Here is a 12,246-nt window from a genome sequence, read left to right on the forward strand (position 1 = left end):
CATAATCACAGGTCCTGAATCATAAAACATGCAGAGCCTGACAGCAGCCATTTGCTGACAGGACCTGTGATGATGTCACCATCATGTGATCAGTCACCCGGGCTCTGATCTCCTCTCCTGATCACATGATGGTCATGTCATGACAGGTGCTTCACTTTATTAAAAACCTGTGGATCCAGACAGCCGCCGTGTACTGACAAGACCTGTGATGATGTCACTGTCATGTGATCAGTCACCGGCTCTTATCTCCCCCCAATTATCACATGACAGTGTTGTCATCACAGATCCTAAACTAGCAGAGGCCGATGAACAATGCATGTAGCAATGCCATGTGTGCTGTGTGTCACACGCATGTAGCAGAGCCATGTGTGCTGTGTGTCACATGCATACAGCAGAGCCGTGTGTCCATTGTATCATGCGCATGCAGCAGAACCATGTGTGCTGTGTGTCATGCGCATGTAGCAGAGCCATGTGTGCTGTGTCACGCGCATGTAGCAAAGCCATGTGTGCTGTGTCACGTGCACGTAGCAGAGGCTTGTGTGCTGTCCTGCACATGTAGCAGAGCCATGTGTGCTGTCATGTACATGTAGCAGAGCTGTGTGGGCTGTGTGTGACGCCCACATGCCAGAGCTGTGTGTACTGTGTGTGAGGGGCACGTACTAGAGCCATGTGTGCTGTGTGGGAACCATGCATGCAGCAGAGCCGTGTGTGCTGTGTGTGATGCGTGCATGTACCAGAGCCATGTGTGCTGTGTGTGACGCGTGCATGTAGCAGAGCCATGCGTGCTGTGTGTCACACGTGTATGTAGCAGAGCTGTGTGCTGTGTGTCACACACGCATGTAGCAGGATCATGTGTGTTGTGTGTGATGCGTGCATGTAGCAGAGCCATGTGCTGTCATGGACATGTAGATGAGCTGTGTGTACTGTAACACACATGCAGCAGAGACAAGTCTGCTGTCACACACATGCAGCAAAGCCGTGAGTGCTGTGTGTGATGCAGATGTAGCAGAGCCATGTGTGCTTTGTGTGACGTACATGTAGCAGAGCCATGCGTGCTGTTTGTAACATTCACGTAGCAGAGCCGTGTGTGCTGTATGAAGTGTGCATACCTTTCAATATTTTATTATTAGTGAGTGGTGCATTGTGCCACCAGAAACACTGGTACTATAATTTCCTAATAATTACTATATATATATATATATATATATATATATATATATATATATATATACACGACAGGTCGCTGAAAAGTATTGAGACTTACGCAGAAAAAATTGAGCTAGGAAGCTGAAGCTACCACACTATTCTACATATTCCCCTGATGTCAATGCACTTGCAACATCTTTCCTGCAGCTTTTTTAGACCCTACAAAAAGAATAGTTCCAAATGCTGGTCAAACCACTCATTTGCAGCATTAGGGCTCAGTCACACGGGCGCATCGGCACCCGTACACCGGCGCCGATGCGCCCATGTGACTGACAGTTAGAAGACGGCCGTACCTGAAGACGGCCGTCTCTCTCCAGCGCTGATCATAGAACACATGACCGGCAATGGAGCCGATCACATGTTCTTCCTCCCGGCGCTGCAGAGAGACGTCCGTCTTCAGGTACGTCCGTCTGCTGGCTGCAGTCACACGGGTGCCTATGAGCCCTTAGTTGCCTCCAGAATGCTCCCAAACCGTTGTCCCTTTAGGTATTTTTTCAGATTGGGGAACAGATGGTAGTCAGTTGGAGCCAGGTCAGGCAAATAGGGTGGATGGGGCATCAGTTGAAAGCCAAAGGAGGTCATTTTTGCAATACTGGCACTTGCAGAGGATGACACCTTTGGAGAGCTTTCCTCAACGTTTTTCCTTAATATTTTACCTCAGCTTTGCCAATAACGAACAGTAATATGTTGCATTGATGGTTGAACCTCTGCACTAGCAATAACAACCATGGTAGATCTGGAGCTTTCTAGCTGCCCAATTTTAGTCTGGGGGAAGCACAAATTACATGAGTGGTGGCCCATTTTTAACTTGTTTACCTCTGCCTCCTGTCATATAAACACAGCACCTGAACTAAGCTGATAACATAAATATGATACCAGAACCAAGGTTATGACATAAATATAGCATAAAACCAAGCTCATAAAAAATACAGTACCAAAACCAAGCTTAAAACAGAAATAAAGTACTATAACCAAGCTCATAACCTATATGAAGCATTAGAGCCATGCTAAGAGCATAAATGCAAAATAAGAATCAAGCTCACAATAAAAATACTGCACCAGAACCAAGCTTATTACATAACTACAGCACAATAATTAATCTCATTAGATAAAAGCAGCACCAAAAACAAGCTTGGAACATAAATATAGTAGCAGAACCAAGCTCATAATATAAATACAGTCTCAAAACCAATATCATAATATAAATACAGCACTAGAACCAAGGCCATAGCATAAATTTAGGACCAGAACCAAGTTTTGGTTCATTATATAAATATAGCACCAGATCCGATCTCATTATATAAATAAAACATTAAAACCAAGCGTACTAGATAAATTAAGCACCGGAGCGAAACTCATTACATATCTATAGCACCACCTCATTAGTTAAATACAGCACCAGAACCAAGTTCCTAACATAAATAAAATACCAGAACCAAGGTCATAACATAAATACAAACCAACAACCTGTTGGACCCTAAACAGCATGGCTTCAGTCCACTCTCTCACAGGCGTTTGTACAATTGCTGCGTTTTTCCACCCAGTGTTTTTACTGTGGGCAGAGCTTCTTGGCACAGCATTTTTGTGTTTCCCTGCGTTGTTACTATGGTTTTAGCGCAGTAACAACGCAGGCAAAGCAAGCTGATGATGTCACCACTTTCGTTTTCCCCTCCTGGCAATTTACGGCATTTTTAATGCACACCTTTTATTTCAATGGGCGATGCAGTGCGCTAAAAAGCGCTGCAACGCCAAAAAATAGGACATACAGCATTTGATTTATTGCGCGTTAGAAACGCCATGCTACAACGCTCATCTGGGAAGCCCCATTGAAATGAATATAGGCTTAGTGCAGCGCTTTTAGCGGGTGTTGCAAATGCGCGCTAAATGCTGTAATTAAATGCCTGTGTGAGAGTGGCCCTACTGGGGGAAGATTATGTCAAATAAATTGATTTCTTTGATTATGTCATAAACGTGATGGGTGAAGGTGGTGCTGTGGATATCATCAGTAAAGCCTTTGATTCAGCCCCACATAAAGAGCTTATAGATACATTATTGAAAATTGGACTTAATCCTTTGATAGTCCAGTGAATTCACAGTTGATTGAAAGACAGATATCTGAGTGCTGTTGTTAACAGAGCGTATTCTGCAAAAGGACTAGTTACAAAAGATGACCACAAGGGTCGTTCCTGGGTCCTAATGTTATTAATATGTTTGTAAGTGACATAGGAGAAGGTCAAACAGTTAAAGGGGTTTTCCAGTGAGAATGCTATTGATGACCTATCCTCAGAATAGGTCATCAATAGTTGATCGCCGGGGTCGGCCGCTCGGGACCCTGACTGATCAGCTGATTGTGAGCCCACTGACAGCACTGCAAATACACAGGGGTCAGAGCAGCAGCAACGAAAGTCTCTTTCCCCCGACCTCTGTGGAATGGCCAGCACTTGTAACTGCAGACACGGTTCCCATTGATTTCAATGAGAGCTGCACTGAACCGAGCAACGGACCCCAGCCGATCAACCTCTGATGATCTATCCTGAGGATAAGTCAGAAATAGTGTTCTCCCTGGGAAACCCCTTTAAGGTCTGTCTGTTTGCTGAAGACACAAAAGTATGCAATAGTGTTGATACTCCTTGAACACGGAGAAAGTGGATCAATGGTCAAAATAATGGAAATCACAGTTTAGTATTTACAAATATAAAATAATGCCCTTTTTTTGTTTGTACTCATTTTGCTCTATTTATAAAACAACTCTTGCTTCAAATGGGCATCAAAGTATCTTTTATTCATCTGATCACTCCATTCTAACACAGCAACTATTTATCTTTCCGCAGTTGTCACACCACTGACAGAAACTATCACACTGGCCATTGAACAACTCTTTCCTTCACCCTGTTATACAATGTGTTTTGGTTAATGCTTCTCTCTATGCTGTTTTTCTCTATATGCCAGAGCTGTGTATATCACTTTGATACTTCCCACAGAGGCATTTTTGGCTGCACACAGCCTCACTTTTTTAAGCTTCCCACTGAGCCCTGTTTTTCTGCACTGGAGTCACAGCGGCTGCTGGAAAAACCTTTCAAATGAATCCGATCCTCTTGTTAGCCCTGTGGTCCGGTCAAACTCTGCTGTGATCCATACTTAGAACACAGTTTAGAAAACAGCTCAGTGCAGATTGATGAGTGTTATGGTACAGAATATACATTTTTTCCTTAAATAAATCAGTGAATCTTAAAAGGACCTGATGTAATTTAAGAGCAATTCTGTTTTGAATACAGGACATGAGTCACAGATCATCTCTATAAATGAGTCATTGGAAGAAGGAGGTAGAACAGTAAAACATACGAAAAGTCCCTTTTTAACATAATTGCTCATCCATGAAATCACTTTTCATATATTTGAATAACTGAAAGTCCTTAAATTCGTGTTTATTCCAAGTAACAAATAGATGTCTGTGTGCGTGAATACAGATAGACGGACAGATAGACATGCTGAACGTGTAACAAAATGTATTACTTGGGAAGCGATGCAGAAAAAGAGAGAAATTAAAGTAACAAAAAAAAGCGTGTATTGGGCTGTAAAGAAGGGGTGCTGAGGATAGACCGTACTACAGTAATACCAGAAAGTGAAAGTTAAAAAAGTACAGCAGAAATGATTGTAACCATTTTTTGCTATTTTTGGAAATTTTGCTAACTGCCAAGAAAGTATCTGTGACTCATCTCCCCCTTCGTCCTGTGCATATTTTTTGATACTATTTTAATTAAGGGGTTCTCCCGGGATTCATTAGCTGATATTACTTTCTAATTTACATCAGATGAGTGGCCATACGTATGTATGCAGCAGATTCATAAAGGGAATTCATCAGATTGATTATGCTGTCCTGTTTGGGGATAAAAAGGGGTGACAGACAGGCTGATTTCAGCAGTCTGTCACTTATGTGTTACGGCGCAGCGGTTATTATAAACTTGCATCTGAGTAGCCAGCGCTGCCAGTAAGAAGTCCACTAATATTCATGATATGCAAAGACACACACACCCTCCATCCACTCATTGACAGTATTCTCTCTATCACTGTGCATGGGAAGAGAACTGTCAGTCAGTGGCTGGAGGACATGGGAAGGGTGCATATCATGAATCTCAGCGCACTCTCTGTAGCAGCACTGGTCACTTAATAAAAGACAAAGTATGGCCCCCTGCACAAGGGTAGAAAATCTGCGGTGGGATTTCCCGCAGAATTTCCCCGCCTGCCCACCTGAATAGGATTGCATTACAAGGCGCAATCCTACGCAGACGGACGCGGTTTGTCCGCGTGAAAATACATGCAGAAAACAAATCGTGGCATGCTATGTGGGGCTCTCGCAGAGGCCAACACAGAAATGTCACTCCCGGCGCCCCGGCTCTGCTCTGCACATGCGTCGGCTGGCCGGCAGTCGGAACATCACAGAGCCGGAGCCGCGGGAGAAGGTGAGACCCGCACTGGTCCCTGCAGGGGTGTGTGTTGGGTCCGCTGCGAGATTTCTTGCAGGGGATCCGACCCGGCCGTCTGCAGGTGCCCTATAAGTCCTCAATACATTGGTGTTAGAAAGTTTGTGAATCCTTCAGAATTTTTCATATTTCTCCTCATATTTGACCTAAAACTACATCAGGTTTTCACACAAGTCCTAGAAGTAGATAAAGAGAACCAAATCCAACAAATGAGTAAACAATATTAGACTTCGTCAATTAGTTACTGATGAAAATGATCTAATATCCAATGCTTGTGAGTGAATAAAGTATGTGAACCTTTGGTTTCAGCATCTGGGACCCCCTTGTGCAGCAATAATTCTATCTAAATGTTTCCGATAATTGTTGATTAGTCCTGCACAATCGTTGATTAGTCCTGCTTACGGTATTCCGGGCTGTGGCGTATATACGCTGCAGCTCGGCCATTTGAATGGATGAGAAAACAGGAGATGTAGTCGCGACTTGGTCGCGGTTGCCTCTTGTTATGCAATTTGCGGCTGCCCATGTGAAAGAGCCCTAACCTTGTAGGACAACTTGTGATCTTTGGGTCATTGTCCTGACCCGCGTTCTCTTGAGATTCAGCTCACTGATGTCCTGACATTTTCCTTTAGAGTCTGCAGGTATAATTCATAATTATTGTTCCATCAATGATAACAAGCCGCCATGGCGTAAACGCAGCAAACCGGCCCAAACCATCATAATGCCCCCTCTGTGTTTTACAGATGGTGTGAGATTTAATGCGGTACTGCAGTGTTTTTCTTTCTCCAATGTTTCTCATTTAAGCCAAAAAGCTCTATTTTGGTCTCATCCAGCCACAAAGCATTGTTCTCACACCTTCTTCTGACATGTCCAGGTGGTCTTTAGCAAACTGTAGATGGACAGCAATGTTTTTTTAGGAGAATAGCGGTTATCTCCTTGCAATCCTGCCATGCACACCACTGTTGTTCTATAGGAAGCGCTGAGCGGGGAGCATTTACACGGAACAACGAGCCAGCGAGCAAATGAGGTTTTTTAAAGCTGATTGAAAAGTCAGCTTAAAGAACCGCAAAAGACAAGGAAGCGTTTTTTTTTTGTTGGATTCACAGCGAACAATTATTGCTCAAATCTGTTCATTTGAGTGACAATAATCGTTACATGTAAATGGGTCTTAACTTCACTTTTAAATCTTCTGACAATCCTAAAGGTTCACATACTTTTGCCACACACAGACATGTGATATTGGATTCGTTTCCTCAATAAGTGAATGACTCAGTCTAATACTTATGACTCATTTGTTTGATTTGGTTCTCTTCATCTACTTTTAGGACTTGTGTGAAAATCCGACGTAGTTTTAGGTCAACTATAAGCAGAAATATGGAAAATTCCGAAGGGTTCACAAACTTTCAAACACTGCTGTATTTGGTTCTCCTTAACTCATAAGTGACTGACTGGTGAAATCAGACAAGGCAGCATAACCAAGCTGAGAAGTTCCCTTTAAACTGTATGGTCAAGAATTGGATGTTACAGTGCCAACAGCTATTGGGGACCCAGAGCTCACGTCTGTATTCCAGAAACCTTATTTGCCCCCCTGCTGTAACAACAATACTGCGCCGTCCATATATACAGCCAGATTAATATGTAAACAGATAGAAAAAGAGCCTGGGAAACTGTAAATGCACAGTAAGGACAGAGACCAACGCACTTTTATAGGAGCTGTATTAAGCTATGTACAACTCAGAGCTCTTTTATAGCTGTAGTATGTGCATGGGTTCTTAACCCCTTAAGGACTCGGCCCTGTTTTTTATTTGCGTTCTTTCGTCCCCATTTTAAAAAAATCATAACTCTTTTATTTATGTATCTACAAATATTTTGGGGGGCTTGATCTTTGCGGGAGGAGTTGTATTTTTCAATGGTACCATATAATATACTGAAAAACATAGTGGAGTAAAATGGGAAAAAAAAGTGCAGTTTCACCATATTTGTGGAAATCTTGTATATAGGGTGTACAAACTGCAGCAAAAATGACATTAGCCTGTGGGTTAGTAAGATTGCCACGATGCCAAATTTATATTGTTTTGTTTTTACTGTACTACTTTAAAAAAATAAAATATCTTTGGAATTAATAACATTGCTTTCTGCCGTCATCAGTCACTAATACAGGGAATGAGAATGACTGAATGATTTCTCGTTTGAATGAGCCCATGATGTATCTGCCTGTATAAACAAGCTGCACGAGCGAACGAGCAAACTCTGATGTCATTAGCTTGTTCTCATTCAAACGAGAAATGGGCTCGTCTAAACAGAACCATACTGTTCACTGTAAAATGATGATATTCTAATAATAACAACCTACATGAGTTGCTTCAGCCTCACAGAGAATGACAGACACATCAACAATTTTTTTACAGACAGAAGAAAAAAAAAGTTCCCTATTTTTACAGACTGTTCAGGAAATAGTTGGTAAGCCTGCTGCAGTTGGTGGCAGAAAATGTAATAAAAGAAGTCTGGGATTAGCTACCACTAGGTGGCAGCACGGAAATAAAACAGCACATCAGAACTTGATGTTATTGCATCTATAGTATCATAATGAGAAATCAAGCATTTTCATACGTATTTTGCATTTACTGTAATTCTACATGATCAAAGTGTGGATTCAGAATCTGGAAGTACTGTATGAGGAGTTTTTGTAATTCGTGAAGAATTGGTGCTTGCATTTGCATTCCCCTTTGTAGGAGCTTATTGCTTCCCCCTTTCCTATTGACATAATCATACAAGTGGAAAGACCTCTACTTCCACAAATTCAGCACTCTCGCTTCATGATGTAATCTGTGGACATTCCTAAGTCGTTGGCTGTTTGCCCATTTCAAGACTGAGAACATCAAAGATGACTAGAAACAGTAGAAGGAATACAATAAGGCACTCAAGTGTCTAATCCTACGGCTCATTATATTCACTTTCTTAACTATTTCAGCACTTTTAAGGCAACTAAAGTAATAAATGCTTGTGTGTCATAAGATCAGACACGTTTGTAGTGAATATTTCAGGAGAATTACTGAATATTATTAATAAAAGTATACATAACAACTAAAAAATAGTTTTTTATGTCATTTATTACATTTGTTCTCCACCTTATACATCTGACATGATCACTTTCTTCCCATATGTGTTTCATTTCTCCCAGGACACCCTTTTCCGTGGTATTCCCTTCCGTAGCCTCAGGCTTTCTGATGTCTTAAAAGTAGCACACTGATCTTCACGTCTTTTTATCAGTATATACCAGGGATTTATAACTCATCTCTTCCCGATGCCATCTCTAGTCTGAACTGCAGATCTACAAGTCACTCACTTCTTAACTGTAATGGCACTTTTACATGGGATGAAAATCTCACATCATCTCCAGCTCGTTGGCAGTCAGGCAGCCTGTTTAGACTGTATGATTCTCATTAAGGATCATGCAGTTCTCGTAATCGTTCATTGTTTCCCATTCCTATGAACAATCAGTGTTTAACTCCTTAACCTCTTAGTGACCAAGCCTGTTTACGCCTTAATGACCAGGCCAGGTGGTAAAAATAGTCCGATAGAACCTGTGTATATATATTAAAAGTGCCAATATTGGGAACATTTTGAAAAAATTGTCACTTTTTCACATATTCAATTGTAATACATCAAATATGTGCAAACATAATGTACAAATTTTTGCTAAGATAAATATTTCCATCTATTTACTTTATTCTGGATGCACATTTGAAAAACTTTTGTGTTTTTTTAACCATTTAGGAGACGCACAAATGTAACATTACTTTTCAGCATTTTGAGGAATACTTTCTTTTCCTACACCAATCCAAGATTGGAAAGGCTCATAGGTGTCAGAATGATAGATACCCCCCAAATGACCCCATTTTAAAAACTACACCCCTTAATATATTCACTGAGGGGGGTCAGGAGTATTTAAGCCCACAGGTTTTTCTTTCAAGAATTAGTTCAATTTAGAGGAGAAAAAGTAAAATTTCAGATTTTTGCAAATATGTCATTTTAAAGACATTTTTTCCCTATACTGGACATGAAAATGAGGATTGACACCCCAAAATGGATACCCCTGTTCGTCCTGTGTTCAGAAAGATACCCATTGTGGCCCTCATCTTCTATCTGTATGCACAACCGGCCCCAAAAAGAAAGGAGTAGTCAGTGTCTTTCAGAACAGAAATTTAGCTTGAAGGCGTTTTAGGCCCCATATCACACTTGTAGAGCTTTTGAGCGACCAAAACCATAGAAAACCCCCACAATTGACCCCATTTTGAAAACTAGACTCCTTAATGAATTTATCTCGGGGTGTACTGCCCATTTTGATCACACAGTTTTTGAATGAATTCAAGCAAAGCAAAAGGAAAAAGTTGTGATTTTCGTTTTTTGGCAATTCTGTCATTTTAAAAACAGGTTTTTTTGTATAGCACACATATAAATGAAGACTTGAACCCCAAAATGGATACCCCTGTTTGTCCTGCTTTCAGAAATATACCCTCAATGGCTTTTCAGGGGGATGCCAGCAGCAGGATTCTCTACCGCAGCTGTCATTTGTGACAGCTGCAGTTGAAAATTAAAGAATTCCTGTGGCAGATGTAGCAGCAGGGAATTCTTTTAACTAGCGGGGGTGAAGGAAACATCTGCTGCATGCAGCAGATGTGTTCTTAATCCCCGCAGGGGACACAGCAGCGGTGGAGAGGTAAGGTTTTTTTTGCATTAAAACGTTTCTTTCTCAGGGAAGGGCTTATATGTAAAGCCCTCCCCTAAAAAAGAAGGCAGGGGGTCGGCAGAGCATTGTTTTCAATGGAACCGCCGGCAGCGGGAAATTTTAAATCTCCTTGCTCCCGCCGAGAGGCTGGAGCAGTGACCTCGTGGAGTGGTCCTTGGTCACATGATAAAAAGGTAGTGATCTACCTTTGGCCGGTCTCACATCACCGGATAGAAGTTACGGATTCCACATGCGTCTGATCCGCGGTAATACGTGGATCTATCAAATGCATTGAATTATACAAAAAAGTATAATATATATTTAAAAAAGTGTTTAAATATATTTTAAAAAGTGTATTAAAAAAAAAAAAATCAATACTCACCTCTAGAGATGAGCGAACGCGTTCGTCCGAGCTTGATATTCGTGCGAATATTAGGGTGTTCGGGATGTTCGTTATTCGTGACGAACACCATGCGGTGTTCTGGTTACTTTCACTTCCTTCCCTGAGACGTTAGCGCGCTTTTCTGGCCAATTGAAAGACAGGGAAGGCATTACAACTTCCCCCTGCAACGTTTAAGCCCTATACCACCCCCCTGCTGTGAGTGGCTGGCGAGATCAGGTGTTCGCCTAATATAAAAGTCGGCCCCTCCCGCGGCTCGCCTCAGATGCGGTGTGAGTTAGATGAGGGACAGTGCTGTTTATACCGGAGCTGCTGTAGGGAAAGAATTGGTAGTTAGTGTAGGCTTCAAGACCCCCCAAAGGTCCTTATTAGGGCCACTGATAGCTGTGTGTTGGCTGCTGTTAGCAGTGGGATTTTTTTTTTTTTCTCAAAATCGCCTCTGCAGACCGTTGCACCTGGCATTAGGGACAGAAGTGCTGCATAGGCAGGGAGAGTGTTAGGAGTGAGTGTAGCCTTCAAGAACCTCAACGGTCCTTTCTAGGGCCATATTTATCCGTGTGCAGTACTGTCCAGGCTGCTGTTGGCTGTGCTGCATTTTTTTTGGGCTTCTCAAAATCGCCTCTGCAGAGCATTGCACCCTCCATTGATACTGCAGGGAAAGAATTGTATAGGCAGGGCCACAACACAGTTATTATTCATAGAATATACGCAGTGCTGCCTGTTGGTGGGAAAAAACTGAAAACAAATCTATTTGTCCAGCCTGTGTCCGTCCTTACGCCTGTGTAGACGTGTGAGCTGCGTGAAAAACATTGCTAAATCATACGCAGCCAGCTACGCTTTACTGCTGGGTTCGCCATTTGCTTTCCTTAATTGGGAAAAAAAAATACCTGCTCTCCAAGAGTTATAATAACTCTGCTACCCTCACGTTCTGTGACACATAAGCAGGGACACAGCGCAGTTATTAAACTTCGCAGGTTCATTGAATATACGCAGTGCTGCCTGTTGGTGGGAAAAAACTGAAAACAAATCTATTTGTCCAGCCTGTGTCCGTCCTTACGCCTGTGTAGACGTGTGAGCTGCGTGAAAAACATTGCTAAATCATACGCAGCCAGCTACGCTTTACTGCTGGGTTCGCCATTTGCTTTCCTTAATTGGGAAAAAAAAATACCTGCTCTCCAAGAGTTATAATAACTCTGCTACCCTCACGTTCTGTGACACATAAGCAGGGACACAGCGCAGTTATTAAACTTCGCAGGTTCATTGAATATACGCAGTGCTGCCTGTTGGTGGGAAAAAACTGAAAACAAATCTATTTGTCCAGCCTGTGTCCGTCCTTACGCCTGTGTAGACGTGTGAGCTGCGTGAAAAACATTGCTAAATCATACGCACCCAGCTACGCTTTACTGCTGGGTTCGCCATTTGCTTTCCTTAAT

The sequence above is a fragment of the Eleutherodactylus coqui genome, chromosome 4, assembly GCF_035609145.1.
Source record: "Eleutherodactylus coqui strain aEleCoq1 chromosome 4, aEleCoq1.hap1, whole genome shotgun sequence".
Taxonomy (NCBI): domain Eukaryota; kingdom Metazoa; phylum Chordata; class Amphibia; order Anura; family Eleutherodactylidae; genus Eleutherodactylus; species Eleutherodactylus coqui.